This window comes from Chenopodium quinoa, unplaced genomic scaffold (assembly GCF_001683475.1).
Source record: "Chenopodium quinoa cultivar QQ74 unplaced genomic scaffold, ASM168347v1, whole genome shotgun sequence".
In the NCBI taxonomy this organism is placed as follows: Eukaryota; Viridiplantae; Streptophyta; class Magnoliopsida; order Caryophyllales; family Amaranthaceae; genus Chenopodium; species Chenopodium quinoa.
This window is the reverse complement of record NW_018745286.1, coordinates 91,297-105,418: the sequence shown is the minus strand read 5'-3', so window position 1 is coordinate 105,418 and position 14,122 is coordinate 91,297.

Sequence of the window (14,122 nt, the reverse complement as noted above, 5' to 3'; positions counted from 1 at the left end):
TTTTATAACAAAAGGCCTTTCTATATGTTACAAAGTGGATCACATAGATTAGCATATAATATGGTCATAGTTAAATGAATATTTGTCAAAAATAATACCACCATTTGCCGGTCTTTCGACATATAAAATGACTTTTTTATTATCCCACCATTGGAGTGTCAAGTGAGACTTGCAACGCAATATCAATTGTTGGTTGTTATATTAAAAGAGAAAATGAGCGAACATTGAGAAAATGAACTCTCCTCGGAAGAGGCGGATGTGCTACGCCGATTTAATAAATAAGTCAAAAGGGCAGTGCAACCTACTAATGTGAGGGTAGAAGATAATAGGGATGAGATGGATATTGGCAAAAATGAGACAACCCCAAGAGTGGAGAAACCTACTATTTTCATATAGTATGATGGCAAGAAAACAAGGAAATCCAAGGATCCTGACTTCCACTAGAGAAGAAGAGGATGATGTATCGGATGATGACCAGGCCTATGAATGTGACTCATAGGATGAAGGGTGTCCACTGATTCTGTTGACTAAGGAGGGAAAACGACGGCGAAGCCGCCCGTGGAAATGGTCCTTGATTATCAAATTATTTGATAAGAAATTAGGATATGTTGTCCTGATTCGACGTATGAAATCTCTTGGGCAATTGAAGGGACTAAGGGAAAGATAGCCTTGACGGATTTAGGGTGTGCCTTTTATGTGGTCAGGTTTACTTCAATGGAAGATTATGACTTTGTGATGACTCAAGGTCCATGGATGATTGGTGATAGCTATCTTATGTAATACCTGAAGGATTTATGTCTTCGTCAAGTGCAATTACTAGATATATAATGGATCAAATTATGGAGATAATTAAGTTTGCTCTTTTGGGTCGTCGTTACATCATAGCTAGAGGTACTAACGATCTTTGGGCTAGTAAAATAGGTCAACGCCCAATTAAATAGGTCCTATAAGGTCACACAAAGGGCCTACATCAAGCATAAGAGGACAAGGCCCCATGATGGGCCTCATCACTTTAGGTGGTTGCCATGAGGAGGAATTAGTAGGGCTTTAGGCTTTGCTTCCTAGCCTAATTATATTATGATTATAAATAGACTAGGTGCCTAGGGTTGAACATAGAATTCATGATCAGTGAGATCAAACACTAATTAGCAAACACGAGACCAACCTCCTCAAACTTCCTCTATCTCTCTCACGGCTCTCTCCTCCTCCTCAGCGTCGGTGGTTTGCACGGTGGTGGTGGTGCCAGTTGTCCATTAAAGGTGGTGATCGCGGTTTTCCCTTTCACTCAACCAATCTAGTATTGGTGGACGCTTGATCAAATCACGTGGACTAAGTAGAGGAGTCACGCTTGGGGCTCTATTCGCTCCCTAATTTGCCAATCAATTGCTACATGGAGATCAGGCTTCAAAGGTATAATTATGTGATTCTTGTGTGTTATGCATGCGATCTTGTCTTAGGTGCGTATGAATATGATTCATGAAATTCCGCTTATAGTACCTAAAGTCCTACAATACCCTATATGCGGTAGTGGCTGCTGAAAAGCAGCCAGCCACCTTGGCTAGCCTTGGCTGGCCACGCACGGTGGCCTGCAGCCAACAACAGTGTTGTTGCCGCTACTGCCTTACGACAGTGGGTGCTGATATGCACCCAGCCACCGTGGCTAGCTTTTGCTGGCCAGCCAAGGTGGTTAGCAGTGGTGGGGTGTTTTTCAAAAAAAAAAATTAAAAAATATTTTCGAAATAAAATCAGATTTTATTTTAGGGATAAAATCAAATTTCAAAAGTTGTTAATTTGGGGATTATCCATAATTAAAGTGGTTAATTTTGGATAGGATTTGTTAAGATATTTTGAGCATATTCTGAAAGGATAATAATTGATTTAAATAATGTGATTATCCCATAATTAGATTTGGAAATAACTGATTTTAAAATTATTTGATTGGCTAGTAATTAGGATAGAATCTTGATAACTTGTTATTTGGCATGATTTTAGGGTACTTTTGAACCTTGTTTTCGTTATTAATCGACATCAAAAATCATTATTATCCTATTTTTATGCAAATTTTGTATCATCCATGCTTCACGGGTTGTTTGTGTTTTTGATGTAATGTAGCTATTTTTAGCACTATGGATATGATCAAGCATGAGTGAGCAAGGATAAGGGCAAGCTTGGTTGATAAAGCCATGGAAGAAGAAGGAGGAATGCCTTAAAGGGAAATGAAAAGCTTTTGGAGAACCTCGAAAGGTCGTTTGTGTAAGCTCAACTTCAACCGACCATAACTTTTGATTTACTCAACTAGTTTTTGAAGCGATTCAAATTGGAGATTAAAGTTCGTCTCAAGAGCTTTCCAACGACTGTCACAAGTCCATTTCCGGCAAGAAAAGAAGAAGTTATAGCATCCCAAAGTTAAGCTGTCTAGGCAGGGCATTTTGCACGGACGTGCAAGATGATGGCACGTCCGTGCCAAAATCTGCACATCCGTGCAGACCTTGGCAGTAGCTACTACCCTCTTTTTGGCCTCTCTGCACGTCCGTGCCAAATCTGGCACGTCCGTGCAGACCTACAGTCGAACTTTTTCCTCGTTTTTTCCGTCCTTTTTATTTGGGGGTCTTATAAATACCCCCCTTGAGCTCATTTGTACGGGCTATGAAGGTTTTTAGTGCTTTCTCTTAGTTTAGCAATTTTTAAACATCAAAACTCTCAAAATTTTTAGTTAGTTCCTAATTGTAGCTTGGAAATATTCAACTTCAATCATTGTAGAAGACAAAGTCCACCATTGTTGCTCACTTTGAAGCTTCATAGTAACCATTTCTTACACATCTTTTCCATTTCTCTTTACTTTGTTGTTAATTATTTGCTAGTTCTTGCATGTTTAGATTGTTAATTAGCTTAATCCTTAGTTTGAACTTGTTCATGAATTGCTTGAAATCTTTAATTGCTTTAATCTCCATGGATTGTGAGTAGTCTAATTTCTAGGGTTTGGGTAAAACCCTCAATGTAGTCACTAATAAATAGTTGCATGTGCTAATTGGTTGTTGTAGGATGTTAATTAGTTGAGCTTAAGTGGTTTAATTGCTTAGTTCTTGTATATGGCCATTGCTAGAACTATTTATCCAAGCTTCCTCAACGAAGGATCGAGAGATGAACTTGAGTTAGCTCCCTTATGCTTGATTGACTTGAAATGCCATGAGAATAGGAATTTCCGGTCAAGGGAATATTTATGTCATTGTGATTATGCTTTAACACTTGTTTTATGCTTTGTAACCACGGGAGTAGGTTGTATTCACGAATCAAGTGATCTCTCTAGCTTGAGAGAGTGGTTGGGTGCCTTAGATGACTTCCCCTAATTTATCCCATTAATTTACCTTGTTTGTGCATGCTAATTGTGGTTTGTAATGAAGTTGAGTGGTATAACCCGAGCCCTAGATTCCTCTAATTATTGTTAATCTCCTCTTAGTTTTAGTTGAATTGAACTAGTACAAGTTACTTAAAACCAAACCAATATCGACTTCGTTTAGCTTATTTAAACGGTAGTACCTCGGTGGTTGATTCAACACCTCTCTTGGGTTCGACCCTTTCTTACCCTTACTATTACTTAGTGAGACCAAGATAGGATTTTATATTTTGGTAGGCTCGACGACGGCCTATCAAATCTCCTAAGTTAGTTAGGATAATCATGGAAACTAAATATGATTTATCTTTCCATATTAAAATAAGATTTGATTCTATCTCATGCCAAATTTAAAATATATGATATTTATGGATGGCTATGAATAATATATGATATTATCTTTTTTTGAAACCATATATGATATTATGATATTATCTAATTATGAATTAAAATATGAGATATTTTAGGAATTGTGTTGCCTTAATTGTGAACATTTGATGTTGTAGTTTAGGCAAGCATGTTGAGTGATTTATTATATGGTACTTTTATATAATATATGATATTATGTTGCTATATATAGACTAGTATAGCCCATGGATTCTAAATACGATCTGCGCATCGTGATGTATTTTTGTAATCTAAATACGATCTGTGTACCGTTAAGTATTTTTGTAAACTTTTATTTAAAGTAAATAGATTAGTTGCCCATGAAGTGAAGGCCCAAAGGAGCAAGGTGGATGGAGATCCATGAAGGTTCAAGTGGGAGCTTTTCAATTCTTGTTTTCTTAGGACTAAGGGGCCATACTATATCATGCTTCATTTTTGCATTAGTAGATTATGCATGTTAGATTTTATTGATGTTTGTGATGATGCGCTAGAGTTCACTAAATAATCACAACATAATAAATTTAGGTCCCGGTAATATTGAGATTGCTTTTCCAATTAGATACCCAACAACCCTTTGATCGTGAGTGATGGGTCTGCCTCCACAGGGTGTCACTTGTTATCTTAGGTAATTTGGGGTAGATCACGATGTACAAGTTTAATTGGTTGTGCTCAACAAGGTTACCTAAAGCGTTTAGAACCTTGAAGCTAAGGGTAATAATTAAACATGTGATGGTTAATTATTCAACTAAGAGTTACAAGAGTTGTAATCAGTAAAGAGTTTACTCACCTTGAAAATGTAATGCTTGATGGTAAGGCCTTAGTCCGGTCAACTATTACACAAATAAAGGATCTTGGAATCACATAATTCAATTGGGATCATTTAATTATTGAATAAAGTGCTTTAAAGTAACCTATTTAATTCGTTTGTGGTACTTTAATTTTAGTTAAGCATAATTATTGAACTTTGACTTATTTTGTCATAGATGGGTAGCCGTAACAATGACAACAATATTTACAACCTACAACCATTCCTTGAGAAGGATAGGTTGATAGGAAACAACTTTTCCAACTGGGAAAGAATGCTGAGACTTGTTCTGAAATCTGAAGGTAGAGAGGATGTCATTGACACCCCATTGCCTGCACCTTTGCGAGAAAACGCAATTGAGGCTTAGAAGCATAGGCATAAGGAGACTCTTGACAAAGATGTGTCAATCACCTGCTTCATGATAGCTACTACGGAGCCTGGCCTTCAAAAGCGTTTTGAACACCAGGATGCATACACCATCATGCAAGAACTCAAAGCCTTGTTTAAGAAAAAGGCACGAGTTGAGAGGTACGAGCTCCATCGAGAGATTTTGGATTGTAAGATGGAGAAGGGTGCAACAGTTCATGATCATGTTTTCAAAATGATCGGCCTAATTCAAAATATGGAGAAACTGGGGCACCCATACAGCAATGAGATGGCTACTGACATCATTCTCCACTCACTTCCAGAATCCTTTAATCAGTTTATCATGAACTTTAACATGTCTAATGCTTAGAAGACTATCAATGAGTTGCATGCTATGCTGGTTAGTGCAGAGAAGCAGATCCCCAAAGACGTTAAGAAAGAGGTTCTTATGGTTCAGAAAAGGGAACGGGTTCAAGAAGAAGAGGCAAGGGGAAAGTGCCAAGAGCAAGGGCAAGAATGTTGCCAAGGCTCCTGAAACGCCTAAGGAGACTCCAAAGCCCAAGCCTGCAAGTGAAAGTGAATGCTTACTGCGAGAAGAAAGGGCATTGGAAGCGTATTTGCCAGAAATACCTTGACTACCTCAAGAAGAAAGGAGCATCGACCTCAGGTAATATGTTATAAACATTTTAACTTTCACTTAGGTATGTGATACCAAGTTGCAGTGCTAACATTAGTTATGTTGTGCAGAAACTGCAAATAAGTGAGGCTAGCAATGGAAATGGAGCTTGAAGGTGCACGAGAAGTGTTCAAGTGGCCAGATATAGCTTCATAGTTTAGTTTATGATTACTTTTTGATGATTTTAGACTATTTTTGGTTTTTGTTGAGACAACTTTTCAATTTTTGTTTGAAATACTGATTGGTTTACTTGGCAGGGACAAGTGTTGATCCATGACAAGGTAATAAATTGTTTTCATTTGCTAGCTATGAGTTAATATTATAACATTGATATAAGTAGATCACAAAAGCGAAAAATAGATGATTCAAAATTAACTTACTTATAACATAGTAAGGTTGGGTCACTTTAATCAACTGCGCATCCAAAGATTACAAATGGATGGACTCTTTTCCTCAATTAATTATGAATCATTTGAGAATTGCGAGTCATGCTTGTTAGGTAAGATGACCAAATCACCTTTTAGTTGAAAGGGTGAAAGAGCTAAATGACCTTTTGGAACTCATACATATGGATGCGTGTGGATCAATAAGTTCAAAAGCTAGCAAAGGAATTAAATACTCCATTACTTTTACTAACTATTTAAGTAAATATAGCTATATCTACTTAATAAAGTAAAAGTTGGAATCATTGAAAAGTTCAAGGAATTCCAGAATGAAGTACAAAATGAGCTTGAGATAAAAAATGAAAGCACTACGATCTGATCATTGTGGTAAATATTTGACTCAAGAATTTGATGATCATCTAAGGAATTGTGGAATTACTTCACAATCAAAGGAACACCATAATTAAAAGTGTATTAAAAGAGGAATCGAAACTTGAACTGCGTGACTTGGTTCGATCCATGATGAACTTTATTGATCTTCACATATCGTTCTGAGGATATGCATTAGAAAACAGCTGCGAATATACTAAATAGAAACCCGTCCAAATCAGTTGAGAAGACGCCATATGAGTTATGGACTGGAAATGTTTCAAAGTTGTCTTTTCTAAAAGATTAAGGGTTATGAAATCTATGTAAAACGTTTACAAAGGTGACATAATAAGCCCTAAAATCAAATAAATGTTTCTTCGTGGTTTATCCCATAGAAACAAAAGGGTATTACTTATACAATCGTGCTAGTAACAAAGTGTTTGTTGCTCGCGATGGTGTCTTTTTAGAAAGGAATCTCTTTCTACAAAGCCAAGTGGGAGTAAAGTGGTTCTCGAAGAAATTCGAGACAAGCAACAAATGGATGTGGATAACATCACATCAGAGGCGAGAGCGCATGAGTTAGCTAATTTGAGAAATCATGTGTCGGAGCAAGCTAATTCAAATAGCGAAGCTCCTATCGTCCCACTAGAATGAAAAACTTTAAAGAGTTGAAGGGTACATTTTTATTGTTGCTCATACCCGTAGTAGGTAGCTCAGAATAAAAAACAAACAGTTTGAGTTTGTTGAAATTCTGATAAACTGAGGATTCCAAAATTTTCCTATTGGAATGTGTGGAACCCACAGCCTTCATGCAAGCTTTGGTGAGTACCAACTCAGGAAATGGCTTAAGGCCATAAAATCCAGAATGGACTCTATGTCAGAAAAATGATGTGGTAGTCCTTATAGACTTGCAAATGGGGTCAACCCATTAAATGCTTAAGTCTATTCGGATTCTTCTAGCGATTGCTAATTTTCCAATTACGAAATTTGGCAGTTGGATATCAAAACCTCCTTCTTGAATATGTTCTTGATGGAGGATGTGTATATTGCACAACCTGAGAGTTTTGAAGATCCAGAAAAATCCTAGAAAGTTTTGCAAACTTCAGAAATCCATTAATGGATTGAAGCAAGCATCATGAAGTTGGAACTTTCGTTTTGACAAGGTAATCAAATAGTTTGGTTTCCTTAAAAGAATGAAAAGAATCTTGTGTATACAAGAAGTTTAGTGGGAGCAATCTAGTTTTCTTAGTCTTATATGTAGATGACATACTACTCATAAGGAATGACAAATCAATACTTGAGTCAGTCAAGTAATGGTTGAAAAGTTATTTCTTTATGAAAGACTTAGGAGATGCCGAGTACATATTGGGAATTAAAATCCATCAAGAAAGATCTTGAAGGATGATTGGACAAAGTCAAGAGACTTATGTTGATAAGATTCTTGACAGTTTAGAAATGGAAGACTCTAAGAGAGGATTTCTTCCCATGTCTCATGGTATTACGCTCAGTAAAACTCAGTGCCCTCAAAAGCCAAAAAAGTCGAGTCATATGGCTAATTAACCACATGCCTTTGCAATAGGGTCCATTATTTGTACCATGACATGTACAAGACCAGATGTTACATATGTCTTGAGCATTTGTAGCAGGTTTTAAGCAGATTCAAAAGAAGTGCACTATAAGCTGCTAAGAACAAATCTTTGAGTACTTGAGAAGGACTAAAGGAATGTTTCCAGTTTATGGTAGTGAAAGTGAATTAGTTGTCAAGAGATTTACGGATGCAAGTTTCCAAACAGACAAAGATTACTTTAGGTTTTGATCTCGATACATTTTATGTCTGAATGGAGGAACAGTGAGCTTGAAGAGTTCAAAGCAGAACATTGTCGCATACTCAATGTCAGAATATGAGTATTTAGCTGCAGTAGAAGCAGTTAAGGAGGAAGTTTGGATCAAGTTGTCATGTGACAGAGATGACACCTTTGCGCAATCAAAGGAGTCAGGGTCACATTACAAATCCAAACATGTTGAGATGAAGTATCACCTCATTCAAGAGATCATTGGCTAGTGGGATGTCAAGATCTAAAAAGTTTCATTTGAGTGAAAATATCACTTATTTATTTACTAAACCCCTTCCACGACCAAGGCATGATAGTCATACTAAAGTCTTGGATTGAAGCAAGTTATGTAATTTAAGTTGTATATGCTTTGAGAAAACATATCACATAAGTAATACATTAACTTGTAGAATTATGTTTAATCAGAAATTTATTATTTTTCTTATTTAATCATGGTTTGATATTAAATAAAATGTCCAAAATAATTGTGAATTGATGGGATCATCAAATACTTGATTTGGTGAATGAAACCCCACAGACGAACAAATTCATGTTATTTAAGTTCTTAGTTTGAAATCATTAAATTGGACATAAATGATTTCAATGAATGGACTGGCATGTAAGATTGATTGGATAGCGCAGTTTCATGGGCTATAGGGGCATAGAGATGCTCGGTCAATCACATGGGTATGCATGAATGATGCATGATCGAACTATTGACCTACTTTGAAGTTCAAGTATAGAACTTCCGGATATATTAGTGGATTCCTTTGACATGAGTTAGTGGAACACTGATTTCATTCAATGATTGATTTAACTGTGGTACATCCAAACGTCATTCCGTAAAAGGGGACTATCAAAGATGTTTCCTGATTACTTCAAAAGTTGAGTGGAGCTTTGGTTGCCACAAGATTGGATTAAGTCTACCTATTTAATTAGAAAATGTGTCATGGCCGCTTGAAGAGGGAGAATTCAGAAAATACGTGGCCGCGTTCAAATTTATTACTCAATAATCATTTGGATTTGTAATTCTAACTCAGATTTCAAGAAATGATTTGTAGATTAATGTGATCTCGACATGGGATGCAATCATATTATCAAATCGACACATATTGACTTAAGGAATTTGAATATTGTGGGAGATTGAAGGATTTATGTCTTCATCAAGTGCAATTATTAGATATATAATGGATCAAATTATGGAGATAATTAAGTTCATTCTTTTGGGTCGTCATTATATCATAGCTAGAGGTACTAATGATCTTTGGGCTAGTAAAATAGGATCCTATAAGGTCATACAAAGGGCCTAGATCAAGCATAAGAGGACGAGGCCCATGATGGGCCTCATCACTTTAGGTGGCCGGCCATGAGGAGGAATTAGGAGGGCTTTGCGCTTTGCTTCCTAGTCTAATTATAATATGATTATAAATGGACTAGGTGCCTAGAGTTGAACATAGAATTCATGACCAGTGGGATCAAACCCTAATTAGAAAACACGAGACCAACCTCCCCAAACTTCCTCTCTCTCTCTCTCTCTCACGGCTCTCTCCTCCTCCTCAGCGCCGGTGGTGTGCACGGTGGTGGTGGTGCCTGTTGTCCATTAAAGGTGGTGATCGCAGTTTTCCCCTTCACTCGACCAATCTAGTATTGGTGGACGTTTGATCGAATCCCGTGGACTAAGTAGAGGATTCATGCTTGGGGCTCTATTCGCTCCCTGATTTGTCAATCAAAGATCACGCTTCAAAGGTATAATTATGTGATTCTTGTGTGTTATGCATGTGATCTTGTCTTAGGTGCGTATGAATATGATTCATGAAATTCCGCTTATAGTACCTAAAGTCCTACAATACCCTGTATTTTTATACGTATATTAATTTAAAACATTATTTTATGAAGATAATTCAAAATGAATTATTTATGGTATTTTAATAATTTAAAAAGGTTTATTTTCATTAAAAATCCATTTTTATTTATTTATTTGTTTTGGAAATATTTTAATTTATTATTTAGAAACTTTGGGGCATGTTTATAAATTATAAAAGGAAGTTTTAAAGTCAATGGAGTTTTAAAGAAAGTCAAATGCCAAATTGAATGGGAATAGGAATCATTAAAGGTAAAAAGGGAAATTTAGCTAAGAGGGTTTTGAGAGATAGTATAAATACCCATCTTATGAGCAAATTAAACTTTGCCTAAGGTGGAGAATACCTAAAGGTAAACTCTCTTTCTCTCTCCTCTTATTTTTCTTTCCCTTTAATTTTTCCCCTCCCCTTTTTCTCACCTCACACGCACACCACCAACACCGACCGGTGGCCGGCTGCCACCACCACCACAGTCGCTCGCCGCCAGCACGGAGCGGTAGCATGAGTAGCCGCGGGAGGTGGCGCACTGGCCACTCTCCCCTCCTTCTTTGCGGTTGCGGTTTTACAAAAAAAAAAAAAAAAAAAAAAAAACAAAAAAAAACTCTCCTTTGTTATTAAATCAATCTAACCTTGATTAATTATTGATTTTGGGTGTGTGTGATGATTTTACGATGTTTCAATAATGATTAATATGTACATAATTTTCAGATTTGGTTTTTGAATTAAAAAGCCTCAAATTGATAACCCCAGGTTTCTAAATTGATGTTTATTGATGGAATTTGATTGTAGTTGATTAAAACTATTGAAATTAATGTTTTTAAACTAAATTACAGCAAGTTTAAGGGTTTTTATAATGCTGGAATTTTTATGTAGAGGCTAAAATTAAGTTTTCTTGAAGGTATTATAATTACCCATTAATTAGGAATAAAAGTAGATGGTTTTAATTAATTTTCAGCATGTTTTAGAGGATTTAAAAGTGTCTTAAAGAGTGTATATATTGCTAGAAATTTATTATGAATAGGTATTAATGTCTCTTTGTAATTTTGGGTTGTAGGAGACTTCCAAGTGAGTGATTTTGTATAGTCGTGGCGATTTTGAGATCATATTCGAGATACATTCGCGTACTCGGTAATTATTTAAGTTTGTAGAAGCGTGCTAGGACTTGTATAATTAATTCCAAGTTAGTATCATGATTGGTATTGGTTGGAATTATTGGTTGGATTGTTGTTGGTGATTAATTTGTGGTGTATGAATTATTTGAGGTGAATTATGGATTGAAATTAATTATGATGGCATGTTGAATATGAACCACACTTTTATTATTGGCATGACTGAGAGCATGTTTAATTAAACTAAATGTTTAATTTGATTTGGATTATAAAAAGGGAATTTTATTGTGGTTCATATGATTTTTATTGATTTTATAAGCATGGGAACTTAGCTAGTAAGTGTCTTGGTATACAGGAATAAAAGGTTTGTGGTGCCTAAGTGCACTTAAGGTATTTTAAACACCGGGGGATAGGATTTGCGGTGCTTTATGCCTTAAGGTGTTTCTACACCGAGTTAGTTTTAAAAAGGGTTAAACATTAAATTACATATGGCCACTAATTATTTAAGAATTAAATTGGAATGTTTAATTACTTGAATGATTTATGTTGATTGATTGTGTTGTGAATAAAGAGTCATCACCAAGTCTAAAAATATGTAAAACAACGTAAAGTGAAAGAGATTTATGCACCAAAACTCTTGGAACGTATATACCTTGAGTATGAACATATGGGGGGAGTACAGGACGCCGTATTTTCCTTTTTATTATTATGAGTAGGACGTCCAGTCACTCATAAGTGACACTTTTGCCTACCTAGTTAGCTCCCGGTGTAGTTGACCTCAATTTATTTGGGGCAGGGATTTGGTGGGAAACTCGTTCAATGCGTAATCAAATTAAATAAGCAATTTACTTATTCATTATTTGTATTGTATGTTCTATGCTTGTAAGTAGGTGTAACAAGGTAAGTTGTGTGATGCTAGGATGAAAGCATGTTAGTGTGCACTGTTTACGCTTATGTACTCAGCTTTGCTAATTGTGTGTTTCATTTTTATTTGACCTTGTCTATATCTTGGCCCTACGACAACCCATTTCTAATGGCGAGTAGTGGAGACAAAGTAAAGAGAAGTTTTTTAGATAATGAAGCATATTCATGATGAGCATGAGTGAAGAGCGAATCCTATTTAGATTCCATAAGAATATGACGTGTTTTATTTGCTTTGATTTTTATATATATTTTCTTGTGAGACTAATGCAAAGGTTTTATCATTCATTTGGGTTTTGAAAAGGGCCAACAATGGGTTCCAAGTTGTAGGTTGACTTTATTTGACTTTGTTTGACTTTGGTTTGATTTTACTTTCGTTTGGATTAACTTTTAAGTTAACTTATTTTGGTTGATTAAAAAGTGAGTCTTCCGCGGTGTGTCTTTGATAATTACCTTAGCCGTTATCACAGTGGCGGTAATGTCTTAGATTTTCCTATTTCATATTTTAAAAAGAGCAAACAGGTATTTTAAAGGAAAGGAATTTCTAGTGTGTTACATCTTACAATCAGGAAATGAGTATCGAACTCTATCCCGGATGAAAAACCAATCAAATCTTAGCTTTGACTGTGTGGGTAAGGATCCCGAGTTTATCAATTGAATACTTTGATCGAAATTTCCTGCATAAAATTAGAGAAAAAATTGGCAAAGTTATATGTATTGATAGAAATACGAAATCCATAGATATAGGTTAATATGTGCGATTTTGTATCGAAGTTGATTTAACAAAACCTCTATTGTCGAAATTTAGACTAAATGGAAGAGTCTGGAAATTGCAGTATGAAGGTTTGAAGTTGATTTGCTTCAAATGTGGTCATTTGCGACATAAGGATACCGAGTGTCCCAAATTCAAAACTAACCAAGATGGTATGACAAGATTGGAAGTGAATCGAGATGGAAGCCATGGGGAAGTCCCGGGAAAACTGTTGAGAAGCCAGAATAAAATGTTACGCATGGTTAGGAACACAAAAGGGCATACGCATGTTTTGCACAATTGATTGTCATACATGTCATTGCAAATTTTGTAAATATCAACTAACAACATATGGCTAAGTCATCTATAATTTGAACAAGTTGAATTTCGGCTTGCTATTTACTTAATTTGTTCATGAATTTATTGATGCATAAAACTTTTGTTAACCATAACTAGTAAAATTTGGATGGATAAGTGTACTCCATTTATTTTTATGGGAGAAAGTTGGATACCCTCCACTTACGATATAAAAATTGACTAGAATTAAATATTCGCACACACAAAAACAAGGAAAAGGTTCCACACACTAACAAGCACAAACAATCAATCAAAAGTGAATATATATATATACAATATAGAATATATATATAAGTCAGTCAAATACATGAGTCAATGTACAATAGAAATCTCTCGATAAAAGTAAACAAAGCTACTGCAGGTCTATCTACGTGAGAAATCTGTGTCATCCTCAACATCGTGTTGACCCCCGTAACCACTCAGACCAGCCCAACAGAGGATTAAGGAACGATCCATAGCTCGAGTCCACGGAATAAGTTCCCTGTGAGACTCTACACCGGTAGGAGCTCGGACCATCGCAATGGCGAATCTAACATTTATTATAAGTGGGTCAAATAACATAAACAAATTTTATAAAAATTATTCATAAATTAACAAATTAAATGATATATATATATATATATATATATATTATTGCTTAGGTCTTTTCCCACCTCCATCAAATTATCTACTCTGTTTCCTCCCCTATTTTTTATGCAAATCGTCTTTTGCTAATCAAGAAGGGCTCTCATAGCATCAATGTACAGATTTGTATCTTAATTTGCACTAATAAAGTGATGTGTCTCTTGCCGCAGGTGAAAATTAAAGGCTACAAGAGAAGAATATTGATGCACTTTAAAAAGTAAATTACTTGTATAATAAGATAGATAGATCTTAATCTTGAAATTACACCATTAAAATGACGTGTTACTATACT